Source organism: Mirounga leonina, unplaced genomic scaffold, assembly GCF_011800145.1.
Source record: "Mirounga leonina isolate KUSES-001 unplaced genomic scaffold, KU_Mleo_1.0 Mir_106, whole genome shotgun sequence".
NCBI lineage: Eukaryota > Metazoa > Chordata > Mammalia > Carnivora > Phocidae > Mirounga > Mirounga leonina.
The window spans coordinates 4,202,941-4,219,743 of NW_023270232.1; the positions used below are offsets into that span (position 1 = coordinate 4,202,941).

Genomic DNA, 16,803 nt, shown 5'->3' on the forward strand with positions numbered 1-16,803 from the left:
CGATCCCAGGACCCTGAGATCATGACCTGAGCCGAAGGCAGACGCTTAACGACTGAGCCACCCAGGCGTCCCTCTTTTTTTTTTTTTTAAAGATTTTATTTATTTATTTTCACAGAGAGAGAGATAGCAAGAGCAGGAATACAAGCAGGGGGAGTGGGAGAAGGAGAAGCAGGCTCCTTGCTGAGCAGAGAGTCCAATTTGGGGCTCAATCCCAGGACCCTGGGGTCATGACCTGAGCTGAAGGCAGATGCTTAACGGCTCAGCCACCCAGGCGCCCCTAAGCAAATATATTTCATGTATTTGTATGTTCCTTACATCAGAATTATTTTACTTACTGAGAGTTGGATGTGAAATAGAAAATACATTTACAGTTTTAAAATATTAATATTTTTGTTACTGCTTATATTAAACAAGTATACACTTCAAAAACAATTGTTAGAATTCTTTTTCTTTTTTTTTTTAAGATTTTATTTATTTATTTGACAGAGAGAGACAAAGCTAGAGAGGGAACACAAGCAGGGGGAGTGGGAGAGGGAGAAGCGGGCCTCCCATGGAGCAGGGAGCCCGATGCGGGACTCGATCCCAGTACCCTGGGATCATAACCTGAGCTGAAGGCAGACGCTTAACGACTGAGCCACCCAGGCGCCCCTAGAATTCTTTTTTCTAAAATATACTTAGCATATGCTATCTCTCAGTAAGTTAATTACTGATGTCTGAGATAAGTGAAAACAGTTTTTTACTTACCTTTTTTGGTCATAGATTACATTTTTGTCTCCCACAAAAACAGAATTTTTTCATTTGTACAACAAGGTGGTTAGAGAGTCTCCCCAGAGATATCTTTTGGCCAAGAGATAAAATGGTGTTTTTCTGCCAAGTTTAGTTCAGCTTACTTTCTCTATATTCAGAAATATAGATAATTAAAGCCACTAACTTTATAATTCATAGGCATCTAAGAATTTGCTCTTGGCTAGGTATACCTCAAATGTATTTGTAATTTACCATTTCAAGACATATTTTAAGTCATATAAGATTGTTTTCCTAATTATTGTATAATGTTAGAAATGGAAAAAAAAAAAAAAGGGAAGGGGGTGCTTTTTAGAGACCTAGAGAGTAGGTGTATGATCAGGCTACACTTTTGCAAATAATTTTTAGTGTGTATAAAAACAAAAGTAAATCACAGCTTGTAGATATGCTTCTGAGAGCAGAGTATTGAATTATATATCTGTAGCTTGATGATTTGGGTATAGTATATCACACATTTAATAAACAAAATGACTAAGTGAGCAGTTAGTGAGTTGGTTGCCAAAGTGAAAAAAATCTCTTATATTTACTCTAGTTAATAAGTTTTCCCAAAATATTGAAGGTTATTATTTGTTTGGTTATATTATTATCAATTTAAATCTTTTAAACATGTGTTTATTTATTTATTTGAGAGAGAGAGCTTGTGCATGTGAGTGGGGGGAATGGAGGACCGAGGGAGAAGGAGAGAGAGAATCCCAAGCAGGCTCTTCACCCAGTGCATGAGCCTGACCTGGGGCTTGATCTCATGAGCCTGAGATCATGACCTAAGCCGAAACCTGAGAGTCAGATGCCTAACCGACTGAGCCACCCAGGCACCCTATTTTTTTCAAGATTTTGTTTTATTTATTTATTTATTTATTTATTTATTTATTTATTTATTTATTTATTTTTAAGTATTTTATTTATTTATTTGAGGAGAGAGAGAGCACAAGATGGGGGAGGGTCAGAGGGAGAAGCAGACTCCCTGCTGAGCAGGGAGCCCTATGTGTGACTCAATCCTGGGACTCTAGGATCATGACCTGAGCCGATGGCAGTCACTTAACCAACTGAGCCACCCAGGTGCCCCCAAGATTTTTTAGTTTTAAATAATCTCTATACCCAGTGTGGGGCTCAAGCTTACAACCCTGAGATCAAGAGTCACATTCTTTGCTGACTGAGCCAGCCAGGCGCCCCTGTTGGGTTAAAATAAAGAGCAGTGCACTAGAAAACACTGTAAAATGTGCTATTTGTTACCATGCTGTCTTCTGAGCTAATGCAAATTCTACCTGGAAAAACAATAATACCTCCAAAGGTTGTGCTTGAAAAACTGTAAAAGTTCAGTAGTAGTATATTGATACAAACTGAACCGCTGACTGTTCATTGTTTTATGAATAGTGTAATAACAGACTAGTTCCAGAGATATCACTTCAGAATTGGTTGGCATACTTGTTTTTATTTTACTTTATCCATTTTAGTGGGAGTGGGGTGGGACAAGCCTCTCCTGGAGACAGCTTTTTTTTTATTTTAATTTTTTCATTTATTTTTAAGATTTTATTTAGAGAAAGAGTCACATGTGAGTGCTTGCCCGTGCACGGGTGAGGGCAGAGATGGAAGGATATGGACAGGCAGACTCCACACTGAGCCCAGAGCCAACTGGGGGCTCAATCCCACGACCCCAAGATCATCACCTGATCTGAAATCAGTAGTCCAATATTAATTGACTGAGCCACCCAAGCGCCCCTGGCCACTGCTTTTTCAGTGTTTTTAAAGTCAGATCTCATTTTGGTTTATGTTGTGTATGTCATATGGAACAAATTTTTGCCTCCAACTCCTTAAATTGAGGGCAGATACTATATGTCCTTAAATATGCCTTTAAGGAATCTCTTTGGATCACTACTGAGACTTCCGTAGCATGCTTCACCACACAGCTGACTATAGGGGGAAAAACTGTATGGTGTCTAGGATCCTTGCTTGTGTAAACTGCAGATATGTCAACAAAAACCATGCTGACTTTGATTGGTTCTGACCTATGGGTGTTAATTTCTGGAATCTTGTCAATGTGGTTCAAATCTTACCTTCCCATTTTGTGTATATCATCTTATCTAAGAAGGAAAATGTGTGAAACTGCTTAACACCTTCATCTAGTGTCAGCATAATCCAGATTATACTGTTACAGAATAGTGAGCACCATAATATGGTACATGTTTACTTTGCCATAGAACTTAACTCCGTATCTCTTTTTGTTGGTCAACCTCTGTTTTTTGTTTTGTTTTGTTTTGTTTTTATTACAGAGTAGTATTTTAAGAGTTGATGGTTTCAAAGCTGCAACATTCATTCTCCTTATAAAGTAGCCAGTCATTGTTGCACTGTGATGGATGTACAAGGAAGAGAGAAGGCGAGATCTTATCTTTTTGCATTATTATTATACTAAAATAAGATACAGCTAGCAAATGAATCAAACTAATCAAACCATCAGGTCATTACTTTGATAATGACACTCAGTGTTCGAGTCATGAGTATCCAGAAAGTCTTGGCTAAGTATCATTAGCTCTTCATGTCTGCTATGAAAGAAACAAAATAGAATCTTGCTCATTTCCGATTTAATTATTTTTTATTAATCCTGAGTCACAGGGGCACCGGGCTGCCTCAGTCAGAAGAGCATGCCAATCTTGATCTCAGGGTTGTGAGTTCACGCCCCATGTTGGGGTAGAGATTACTTTAAAAAAAGTAGTAATAAATAAACAGAAAAAATACTGAGTTAGAGTTTTTATTTTTAATTTTTTATTTTTGGGGGGAGGGGCAGAGGGAGGGGGAGAGGGAGAGAAAGAGACCTTCTTGTTTTAATTAAATATTTTATTTATTTATTTTAGAGAGAGAGAACACTTAGCACTTGAGCTGCCTGAAGTTGGGAGGGAGAGAGAGAATCCCAAGTAGACTTCTGGCTGAGCGCAGAGCCTGACCCGGGGCTCAATCTCATGACCCCAAGATCATTACCTGAGCTGAAACCAAGAGCCCTTGCTCAACCTACTGAACCACCCTAGGCGCCCTGGAGAGAGGGAATCTTAAGCAGGCTCCACACCCAGGGTGGTGCTCAACATGGGGCTCATCTCACAACCCTGAGATTTTGACCTGAGCCAAAATCAAGTTGGGCACTTACCCAGCTGAACGACCCAGGTGTCCCTGAGTAACAGTTTTTAAAACAAAGTCATAATGTTCTCCTACAGAAGGAAAAGTGATTAGAAGTGAGGTGTTTATTTATTTATTTATTTTAAATGGTATGTTTAAATTACTTTAAAGCCCAAGCCTAGGATTTAGGAGGTACTGGCACATAATAGGTGCTCAATAAATGTTTGGTGAACAAATGAGTCAATGAATGCATGAAAAAATGAAAATCTTATAAACAATGTTAAGATTTCCAACACTTCGCACATACCAGTGTATCTTTTTATTTTGTTTTGTTTATTTATTTATTAATTTATTTATTGAAAGATTTTATTTTTATTTATTTGAGAGAGAGCATGAGCAGGGGGAGGGAGAGGGGCATTGGGAGAAGCAGGCTCCCCACTGAGCAGGGAGCTGGATGTGGGGCATAATCCCTGGACCCAGAGATCATGACCTGAGCCAAAGGCAGATGCTTAACTGAGGCACCCAGGTGCCCTTGATTTTGTTTTTTTATTTTTTTTATTTTTTTTAAAGATTTTATTTATTTATTTGACAGAGAGAGAGATAGTGAGAGCAGGAACACAAGCAGGGGGAGTGGGAGAGTGAGAAGCAGGCTTCCTGCCGAGCAGGGAGCCCGATGTGGGACTCGATCCCAGGACCCTGGGATCATCACCTGAGCCGAAGGCAGACGCTTGACGACTGAGCCACCTAGGCGCCCTTGATTTTGTTTTTTTAAAGATTTTATTTTTAAGGGGCACCTGGGTGGCTCAGTTGTTAAGCGTCTGCCTTCGGCTCAGGTCATGATCCCAACGTCCTGGGATCGAGCCCGGCATCAGGCTCCCTGCTCCGCGGGAGGCCTGCTTCTCCCTCTCCCACTCCCCCTGCTTGTGTTCCCTCTCTCGCTGTCTCTCTCTCTGTCAAATAAATAAAATAAAATCTTAAAAAAAGAAAAGATTTTATTTTTAAGTAATCTCTGTACCCAATGTGGGGCTAGAACTTAAAACCCTGAGATCAAGAGTCCCAGGATCTATTGACCCAGCCAGACAGGTGCCCTCAATGTATCTTTTTAAAAAGCACACTGCAAATCATCATTATATCCTATATGTACTTAGTATATCATCTTCACAGCTAGTACCCCAAAGCATTTTGGGTGTTTTTCTATGAATGTCATTTTCAAGTACCAAAGATTAGGATCATGGGATATCCATAACAGAAATTCAAGTAGAGGACTTGGAAAAAAGGTTTTTAGTAATGTAGACAGTGCTTTTTAAAATATGTGTTAAAAGAGCTGCTACCTATGTTGCTTAAAATTACTGGCAAATACACTTGTGATTGTGAGTGATACCATGATGCAAAGTTTGAACAGCTCAAAATCATGTATTTTTCTAATTGTAAATGGAAAAACAGTTCTAGAAGGATACCTACCAAACAAAACTGTTGGAAGTGTTTACCTCTAAAGATAGGTTTTTTGGATGGAGGAAGGGCATATTAGGAAATATGTGATTTTAAATTTTTACTTAAATTTTTCTATGTGGTTTGGATTTTTATATAATGAGCTTATGTTACTTTAAGAAGTAATGCAGCATACTAAGTCAAAGTTATATGATTTCCATTTAGAAAGTTTAGGAGCAGGAAAGAAAATAAACTATAATTCTACTACTTAGAGGCAACAGTCATGGATATATTGGCAAATTTGCTTCCAGTATTTTTTTCTGCATTTAAAAAATAACATAGCTGAAGTCAAATGTGTTTCTTCTCCTTTTTTCACATTTTCCCCTGTAATTAACATTTTATAAAGATTTAAAAAACTGTGCAAAATACTGCTTTAGGTAAATGAACATAACCCTACTAAATTATTTTTCATTGCTGACTGCTTCAATTTCTTACAGTTTTTTGTATGATAGTGAACTTTTTTCAGGATAAATCTTGGTTTACATTTCAGATTATTTTCTTGACACTGGAATCATTAGTCCTTCATTTCATGCTAAAAGTATTAGCATAACCAAAATATTTAGCGTTTTTCTAATGAGCTATTGCCTAATGGTTTCTAAATCTTTACCACTTTTAGAAACCGAGGTTTGTATTTATAGTACAGGTATTTTTTTGAAAATCAGGTTTATTTCCTTCTCCGAAAATGAGAAGCTGAAGTTTCTATTACATCCTTTTTGGTTAACACATCTTAGTTGCCTTCTCAAAGATGGTGATTGAGGTAGCATTTCAGCATATCTCCTAACTTATGACTGGATACTAGCCAGATCAGATTAGGTACTTGGTGAATTTTTAGCTACCATGGAAAAACCAGAATTTTAAAATTACTATTATTATATTAGATTAGTTTTTTAGTCCTGCTAAACTTTCCACATATTTTTTTGGTTGCTAGAGAAGAATTCCTAAGATGAATTTGATCCTAGTTTAAATGATCCCAACACTCATACAATATTTCAGTAATCATAAAAATAGAACTTATACATTAGATGTTTTTTTTTTAAGATTTATTTATTTATTTTCGAGAGAGAGTGGGGGGAGGGGCAGAGGGAGAGAAACTCAAGTAGACTTCTGACTGAGTGGGGAGCCCCCTGGGGGGCTCTGTCTCACAACCCTGAGATCATGATCTGAGCCAAAATCAAAAGCCAGCCACTCAACCGAATGAGCCACCCAGACGCCCTACACTGGACGTTCTTTAATATGGATGGCCTTTGGTATTCTGTGATCCCATTCCCTCAAAATTTTATGCAACATATATATATTTGTTATTCCAGTATGGTTAACATACAGTGTTATATTAGTTTGCAACATATTATTTTTATGTACATTTTTCCGGAGAGATGGTCCATAGTTTTTATTAGATTTCATAGAAATGTAAGTCATGTCTTCCACTCCCCAAGAGAAAAACATGTAAGAGAATCACACCACTCCTTTAAGGCACTGAAGAAATGAAACTGAGAAGTGTTCCTAGGGTTCAAGAAAAAACGGTTATACTGAGTTTTGCTATTCCCCCAAGTGGTCATCAGTGTGAGAATGGATCTATTTGTAACATTGTGCCAGACCTGGGAAGGAGGGATGCCATACAGAGCAGAAGTGATGTCTATAAAAGGCCTGGCAGTGTGCCTGCTACATACTAGTTGCCTAAAGGTGGTGGTTGTTATATCCTTGAAGAGATTTGTATATTCATTTCATTACTTTCAGCCATTTCCCTCTTGCCACTTGATTCATGTTATTTAGAGCAAAGTAATTGAAGTCCTCAGAAGTAGCCAGTACACACCATTTTGTAATACCTGCAAAAGCATTTTTCCTGCTGGAAGATTAAGATGCCTTATGAATGAATTGGTTTCACTGTTCCCATGTGATACAGAATTATAGTTGTGGTTTCCAGTGAGACAACGATGGTACAGTTATTTTCTTGCCTTTGTATAATGAGAGGGTTTTGGTTTTTCTGTTGTATTCTAGACATTTACACTACACAGCTTGTTTTCATATCAGATTTCATATGCAACACCATTCTGTGGTGAGTTTTCTGTTAAAGAGCAAAAGCAGGATCAAGGCAAAGGAAGTGGGAAGACAAGACAGTGGAAGTCCACTGTTTACGCAAGGCATGAAATTTTGGATGGAGTCGATAGAGTTTAGATTTAGAAAGAAAAGTGTGTGCATGGGGGTGGGGTGGTGTGCCTGGGTGGCTCAGTCGGTTGGGCGTCTGCCTTCAGCTCTGGTCTTGGTCTCCGGGTCCTGGGATGGAGCCCTGCATCGGGCTCCCTGCTCAACGGGGAGCCTGCTTCTCCCTCTCCCTCTGCCCCTCTGCCCTCTTTACGCACTCTCTCTCTCTCTCTCTCACTATTATCTCAAATAAATAAAAAATCTTAAAAAAAGAAAAGTGTGTGTGTGTGTGTGTGTGCGTGTGTGTGTTCTATACCTGCAGGAATAAGTAACTTGTTTAGGAGTTAATTCAGAATTGTAGGGAGATTGGTCTACTAGGCAACATAGAAATTAAAATGCCTTCTTTATTCACCTAATTCCATTTTCTGGTGCTTTATGAGATGTTAAACAAAAATCAATAAAACAAGGAAAACATAATAGCGTTTTTCTCTTTTTTCAAAGAACTTATAACTTAGGGAACTCTGTCTTCATTGCTCATTATGTACATAGATTTTGACAAAATTTAAATTTCTTTGACTTGAAATAGGAAATTGGCAAAGGAAAGAAAGAAGAAAGAATGAACATTTACTGAGGGTCTACTGTGGGCCAGACACTGCTCAAAGGCTTAATATTATCATATTCGATCCTGACAGTGACTAAAATATAAGTATTAGGACTGTCGTTTTGTGGACTGGGAAATAGAAACCCACTTTAAAAATTGTGTTTAATTCCCCATGGCTAACATGTAGTAGAGGCACTTTTTTTCACTGTGATAAAGGAGAATTAAACAATCTCTTTTTTAAAAAAATTGAGATAGAGTTAACATAATAAAATTCACTTTTTTTTTTTTAAAGATTTTATTTATTTATTTGACAGAGAGGGAACACAAGCAGGGGGAGTGGGAGAGGGAGAAGCAGGCTTCCCGCGGAGCAGGGAGCCAGATGCGGGGCTCCATCCCAGGACGCTGGGATCATGACCTGAGCCAAAGGCAGACACTTAACGATTGAGCCACCCAGGCGCCCCTAAAATTCACTCTTTTAATAGTGCACAAGTCAGTGATCTTTAATATATTTACAAGGTTGTGCAACCATCACCACAATCTAATTCTGGAACATTTTCATTATTCCATTAGAATTCCTATGCCACTCAGCAGTCACTTCATTCTCCCCTCCCCCAGCTCCTGGCAACCACTAATCTCCTTTTTGTCTCTGTGGATTTGCCTATTCTGGACATTTCATGTAAATGGAATCATACAGTATTTGGTCTTTTGTGTCTGGCTTCTTTCACTTAGCATAATGCTTTCAAAGTTCATCCATGTTGTACCATATATCAGTACTTTGTTCCCTTTTATGGCTGAATAATATTTCATTGTATGAATAAACCACATTTTGTATAAACAATCATCAGTTGATGGACTTTTAGGTTGTTTCCAATTTTTGCCTATTATGAGTAATGCTGTTATGAACATTTGTGTACAGGTTTTTGTGTAGACATGTGTTTTCAGTTACACTGTGTATATTCCTAGAAGTGGAATTGCTGGGTCAAATGGTAACTGTCTAAATTTAAGGAATTACCAAAATGCTTTCCAAAGTAGCTGTACCATTTTGGATTCTAACCAGCAATGTATGAGGGTACTAATTTTTCCACATCCTCACCAACACTTGTTATTATCCAACTTTTTTATTATTGCCATCCTAGTGAGTGTGAAGTGGTATCTCATGATGGTTTTGGTTTGCATTTCTCTAATGATTAAGGAGGTCAAGCATCTTTTCATGTGCTTCTGGACTATTTGTATACCTTCTATGAATACTTTGCAATTTTGTTTTAGTCCTTTCGGGCTGCTATAACAAAATACTGCAGACAGGTAGCTTATGAATAACAGGAAAATATTTGTGCAAAGTTCTGGAGGCTGGGAAGTCCAAGATCAAGGTGCCAATGTGGTCAAATTCTGGTGAAGGCCTTCTTCATGTTCATAGTTGGTGCCTGCTCACTGTGTCCTCAGTGAAATAGGCTAGGGATCTCTGTGGAGCTTCTGTTATAAGGCACTAATCCCATTCATGAAAGTTCCACTCTTAAGCACTTCCCAAAGGTCCCATCTTCTAATATCACATTGGGCATTGGGATTTCAGCATAGGATTTGGGGGGACACAAACGTTCAGACCACAGCAATGTCCTTTGTCCATCTTTAAATTGGTTTATTTGTTTTCTGTTGAATTGCAAGTGTTCTTCATATGTTCTGTATACTAGACCCCAATCAGATCATCTACAAATATTTTTCTGAGAGTTGTCTTTCACTCTTGTGATAGGTCCTTTGAAACACAGAAATTTTCAGTTTTGATGAATTCTATTTTATTTTATTTTTTTCTTTGGTTGCTGTGCTTTATCTCTTTATTTTGTCATTCAATTCTAAGTGAACTTTACTTTTTGTTTTGTAGAAATGTCACTGGCTTGACTGAAGAGGTTTTTTTTTTTTTTTTTCCCCCTCATTTCCTTCCCTATGCAGTGCCTGGCACTTGGTAGCCGCCAAACAAATATTGGTTGAATTGAATGATACTGATCATAGATGTGGAACTGGTATGCAGTAAACATTGACATCTGAAGGGGTTAATAACAACTATCATGTTTTGAGTACTTACTAAGTGCCCAATACTGTTTTAAGCACTGACATAACTCATTGTCTCATTCAATCCTTACAACAGTCCTATGAAATACACGTTCTTTCCCCCAAGGTATAAAGTAAGACACTGAAGCTTAGAGGGGCCAAGTAACTTGTCTAAGACCAAACAGTTGATCTGGGATTAGAACCCTTGGCTTGGATGGTGTGTGCTCATTTTCCACCACCATGTTCTTGAGCTAGGGCAACAATCAAAATGTGAGGAACCCAGAGAATGGAAAGGAGTGGGACCAAGAGGCAGACTTGTGAATAGTCACATTTAGGATATTGATGATATCTTTCAGACTAGTAAAACTTTGAAAGACAGGTTGTGGAAGAGTCTTATGGGTTCATTTTGCAAAAGTATCAATCTTTTTTTGACTTGAATCAAATCTTGAAACGCTCTTAGTTTGCCAGTTCCACTGTTTCTATATTTTACTTTCAAGGTTACATTTCTCTTTAACCATCTTTTTAGCTCTTTCCCTCCATTTTATACTTTTACTTAAAATATTTTTACGCTCCCTGGACCTCATTCCCCTCTGAGTCTTGGTATGCTAATTCTACACTATCATGGTAATTTTTCACTCTTCTGTGCCTCTAAGCGGATGTTTTTATATTTTGTGTAGCTTTTCTAATTGTCTTTAGCAGGATGGTTGATCCAAATGACCAATTCTATTATCAATGGAAGTGAAAGTTCCATATTCTTTTTAACTAATAAATGTAAGATTGCGTTATAATGAAATGGTGGAATTAGAATGCCCAACTCTAGCAGAAATCTTGTTAATACTAGAGAGGTTCTAATGTCCCCAAATAGTGTGTGCTTGAATATCTTCAGTTTTTATATTAAGTGAATTTTAATTGCTCATTACATTTTTTTCATTACCCTTTTTAAAAATTCCAGTATAGTTAACATACAGTGCTAAATTAGTTTCAGGTGTACAATATAGTGATTCAACAATTCTACATATCACTCAGTGCTCATCATGAGTGTAATCCCCATCACCTATTTCACCCATCCCCCCACTCACCTCCCCTCTGGTAACCATCTGTTTGTTCTCAATAGTTAAGAGACTCTTTTTTGGTTTGTCTCTTTTTTCCCCTTTGTTTGTTTCTTAAGTTCCACATATGAGTGAAATCATATAATGTTTGTCTTTCTCTGACTTATTTCACTGAGCATTATATTCTCTAGATCCATCCATGTTGTTGCAAATGGCAAGATTTCATTCTTTTTTATGGCTGACTAGTATCTTTTTTTTTTTTTAAAGATTTTATTTATTTATTTGAGAGAGAGAGAATGAGAGAGAGCACATGAGAGGGGGGAGGGTCAGAGGGAGAAGCAGACCCCCCGCTGAGCAGGGAGCCCAATGTGGGACTCGATCCAGGGACTCCAGGATCATGACCTGAGCCGAAGGCAGCTGCTTAACCAACTGAGCCACCCAGGCCCCCGGCTGACTAGTATCTTTATCCATTCATCTATTAATGGGCACTTGGGCTGCTACCATAATTTGGCTATTATAAATAATGCTGCAATAAACATTGGGGTGCGTATATCCTTTCGAATTAGTGTTTTCGTGGTCTTTGGGTAAATACACAGTAGTGGAATTACTGGATCATAGGGTAGCTCTAGTTTAAATTTTTTGAGGAACCTCCGTGCTGTTTTCCAGAATGGCTGCGCCGGTTTGCCTTCCCACCAGCAGTTCATGAGTGTTCCTTTTTCTCTACATCCTTGCAAACAGATGTTGTTTCTTTACATTTTTTTCTTTTAAGATTTCATTTAATTTATTTGAGAGAGAGAGAGCAGAGCAGGGTGGGGAGGGCCAGGGCAGAGGGAGTGGGAGAAGCAGACTCCCCACTGAGCAGGGAGCCCAACATGGGGCTCCATCCCAGGACCCTGAGATCATGATATGAGCCAAGAGCAAACTCTCAACCAGCTGAGCCACCCAGGAGCCCCTACTTTTTTTTTTTATTACAGTGTTTTTTTGTATACAGTTTTCTTAACTAGTAACAGTCATGGTTTTCTGTTGCTGCAATGGAACCTCCTGGCCAAGTGCCATATCACATACTCCTCATAGTCATTTAACCCTAATGTCAGCATTTTCCTTCACTGAGTCTTTGGGAGGTTGACTTGCTCAAGGTCCCATATTTAATAGCATCATTGGGATTTGGACCCACCAGGGACATACTGATCTTGTTTAAAATAATATTTTGAGGGGTGCCTGGGTGGCTCAGTCAGTTAAGCATCGACTCTTGATTTCGGCTCAGGTCATGATCTCAGAGTCCTGAGATCAAGCCCCACATCTAGCTCCAGGTTCAGTGTCTGCTTGAGATTCTCTCTCCCTCTCCCTCTGCTCCTCCCTACCTCTTGCGTGCATGCTCACTCTCTCAAATAAATAAATAAATATATTTTTAAAAACCCATAAGAACCATTTATTTATTTTAAAAAACAAGAGCTAATGTGCTTATTGACTAAATATTTGGAAGTCAGGGAGATCAAACTTTTTTTGGGGAAAATTGCATTTTCTTAACTAGTATTAAGATCGAGTCCCACATCGGGCTCCCGGCTCAGCGGGGAGCCTGCTTCTCCCTCTGACCCTCCCCTGTCTCATGCTGTTTCTCTCTCTCTCTCAAATAAATAAATACATAAATAAAGTATCTATTGGGGGCACCTGGCTGGCTCAGTCTTTAGAGCATTCCATTCTTGATCTTAGGATTGTGAGTTGGATCTCCCTGTTGACTGTAGAGATTACTTAAAAATAAAGTCTTTAGGGGCACCGGGGTGGCTCAGTTGGTAAGCATCTGCCTTTCTGCTCTGGTCATGATCCCAGGGTTCTGGGATCAAGCCCGGGGTTGGGTTCCCTGCTCAGTGGGGAGCCTGGGTTTCCCTCTCCTTCTGCCCCCCCCCCCCACTGGTCCTCTCTCTCTCAAAATAAACAAACAAAATCTTTAAAAAAAAAAAAATCTATGGAAACTCCATTAGAATAATTTATGCTAAAATATTCCTAATAAAAATAGGCAAGTTTTTCATTTAAATAATCAGTTAGCACAATTATAAGCTTGAGCTCTATACCTGTTGATTTTTTTTTAAGATTTTAATTTATTTGAGAGAGAGAGTGTGGGGGGAGAAATGGGGGTGGGGAAGGGCAGAGGGGGAGAGGAAGAGAGAGAATCTCATGCACACGCTCTGCTGAGCACAGAGTCAGATGCTGATGCCCAGCACTCCGAGGTCATGACCTGAGCTAAATCAAGAGTTGGTTGCTCAACCTACTGAGCCACCCAGTCACTCCTATACTTGTTGATTTCTAAGGTGAAATGTGATGAAAATAACCTTTTTGGTCTTTTGTTATGGCAAGTCTCCTGACTTCACAAGGTATTTCTAAAGGGCTTTACATTGCAAAAGTTTAAAAAGATCCCCTTCAAACACAGAAATGGTAGCATGTTAGAACTGTCTCTAGTAAGAACCTTGAGGACCATTTATTTATTTTATTTTTAAATAAGAGATAACGTGCTCATTGAGTAAGTGTTTGGCTGTCAGACTTTAGAAAAGATTTTGGAATCTTTTCAGACTTTGGAAGCAATCAAACAGACTTTGGAAAAGATTTTGATTTTAGGCATTCTGTCATTATAAATATTACAGGCTCAGTGGCAAGTTTTTCGGGTTTTGTTTTTCTGGTTCTTCCTGAAAAAAATGATAATTCCTGTCTTCTCTCTAGCCAAGTTAAGCTCCATGGAAAATAATTATTCATTAAATCAGAAATTCCAAAGGTATTAAGAAGTGCCTCCAATATAGTGGGTATTCTCTATTTTATTTCTGGAATGAACAAAGATACCCCTTATTCCAAACATCAAAAGCATCTGTCCGGTACAGTTACTCAGCCTAAAGAATAACTTATTTCCTGGCAGACAAGTTTGCTTCTCTATAGATTGTGTGAAACTCTAATAAATAACCTCAAAAACTAAAAGAGTTAACCCTTCTTGGGGCACCTGGGTGGCTCAAGTCATGATCCCAGCCTTCGGCTCAGGTCATGATCCCAGGGTCCTGGGATCGAGCCCCATGTCGGGCTCCTTGCTCAGCGGGAAGCCTGCTTCTCCCTCTCCCACTCCCCCTGCTTGTGTTCCCTCTCTCACTGTCTCTCTCTCTGTCAAAAAATAAATAAAATCTTCAAAAAAAAAAATTTTTACATACATTCATTTCTAAAATATGCTTTTCTCTGATTAGGAGACTTCTACAAGGGTGCTTTCTACCTTAAAAACCAGGGTTTTCGGGATCTAAGCCAAACCAGTCGCCTCTCCTAAGTTCTTCCTTGAAAAGTAGCTGATACCTGTGAAGATTTAACAGGAGCGTCCTTGTTGCCTTTTGAAAGGATTAATTATGGAACATTGAAGGATGGAACAAAAAAAGCCACGTTTCAGACTGGAATGGTAGAGAATTGAAAGCTGGGTACATCTCTTCATGTGCAAGCTCAGTGACCAGCCTTTTATATGCCTTGTCCCCTTTGCCTCTCCACAGCCATACTCTAGTGTGACTTTTCCTTAGCCACAATGTGTCCTTGCACATGCTGTTACCTTCATCGGGGGCACATCCCTTTCTTCCCTCCCTCTAAATTTCATCAACTCCTGCTTATCCTCTTTAGGATTCAGTGGAAAAGTCACTTCCCTGGGAAGCCTTCTCTGCCTTTCATAGCTTTCTGGGCACATCCCCATTCTATAGTGCATCATGATTGTCAGTTTGTGATTCTGCTGAGTTGGAAGGCTCTGGGGGTGCAAAAGTTTAAAAAAAAGCAGGCCCAGTACCAGGTTTTTTTTTTTTTTTTTTTTTTTTTAAGATTTTGTTTATCCATTTGAGAGAGAGAGAGAGAGCATGAGCAGGGGAAGGGGCAGAGGGGGAAGGAGAAGCAGACTCTCCACTGAGCAAGGAGCCTGACGGCGGGGCTCAATCCCAGGACCCTGAGATCATGACGAGCTGAAGGCAGACACATACCTGAGCCACCCAGGCGCCCCATGGCCAAGCACCATTCTGCACAGTGGAAGTTCCCCAACATTTATTAAGTTATTGTATGGGTTTTTAATTATTATTTTTTATTATTAAGTTGTTTAAAGGTTTAAATGGGGGAAGTTCGTTACAATGAACAAACAAATTTTAAAGACTATTTTTGGATGTGGGGTCTTTTTTTTTTTTTTAAGATTTTATTTATTTATTTGAGAGAGAGAGAATGAGAGAGAGCACATGAGAGTGGGGAGGGTCAGAGGGAGAAGCAGACTCCCTGCTGAGCAGGGAGCCCGATGCGGGACTCGATCCAGGGACTCTAGGATCATGACCTGAGCCGAAGGCAGTCGCCCAACCAACTGAGCCACCCAAGCGCCCGGATGTGGGGTCTTCTAAGGTTCAACAATTTTGATTTTGCTAAACGTCAGGGATAACTAGATCTAGCTTTCTCAGAAAGAAGTTGTGTGGGTGTAAAATGATTTAAGCTTCTCAGTGAAACAATAAATTTTTATGATTTTGCTATTAGATTTGATGAGACAATGGGATTATCCAAAAACGGAGGGCACAATGCTATCTAGTGTCAGTTCTCTAGCATGAATGACAGGGAGAAGGAGCCCAAAGATACAGAACTTCCTTTTTTAAAAAAGGATATTATTGATTCCAAAAGACACAGGACAAGTAATAAGCAAACTTCAATATATCGTTCATAAAAGGGGACATTTTTCTGAATAGTATCATCCTTTGTGATTTCTTTGTTTTTGACAAAAACCCATAGATACTCTTATTGGATTTCTCTGTCCAAATTACGGATCTAGACTGTAATGGAGTAGGCTTGTCGATTTCAAGTTAGTACTGAGAAAGGCTGAGAAATTGAGGAGAGGTGATAATTCAGCCCCATTAGTGTCTGGCATTATCTCTGGTCCACCTCATTGTCAATAGTTCTCACTCGGCAACTATTGAAGACCCTCGCTCACTTGTTCCTTAATTCTTGTTATTGAAGAGCAGTTATTTTTACCAGCAGGAGGGAATGGGGTAGTCACTAGGTAGACCTGGCCCCTTAGAAGGAAAAAGGGCTACTGCAGATAAGCCTCAGGGAAGGAAGTGGGGGAGGGAAGCCAGGAAAAGGCTGTGTGAGGGGATCGCCCCCCTATACCCAGACTATTATTGTTTGCCCAATCACCCAGGAAGATCTGTTAATCTGAAGTTTCTGTGTCTCATAAGAAATAAAGCCAAGCTAACTTGAAGATCTTCGTTAGAATTGTGAGAAGAATGAACTGTCCTTTTCTCATTCTTAATGATTGGAAATTTATAAAATACGGTTCTTGAAATATCTTTACCCAGGTGTCACAGCAAAAGCTATGCCCCCCCACCCCCCAACAATATGGGAGAAAAGAAATATAGAAGGATTTCATGGGAGAGTAGAGCGTGGCTAATACTGGAAGGATTTTGTGCTGGAGAGGGGTCAAGTTTGAGGAACCATGATCACTTGAGATTACCTTAGAAGAAAACTCCTCCTAGGCAGTGCTTGTATGTGTAGTTTCTTTTTCTTCTTTCTTTCTTTCTTTCTTTCTTTCTTTCTTTCTTTCTTTCTTTC

At 39.2% G+C, this 16,803-nt stretch overlaps 1 protein-coding gene across 1 annotated transcript in view; it reads left to right on the forward strand.

Annotated features, from left to right (window-relative positions):
• The window catches only part of LOC118018005 (methylcytosine dioxygenase TET1-like), a 138,579-nt gene that overhangs the window by 14,625 nt on the left and 107,151 nt on the right, over positions 1-16,803 (forward strand). The gene's annotated exons all lie outside the window — the stretch shown is intronic.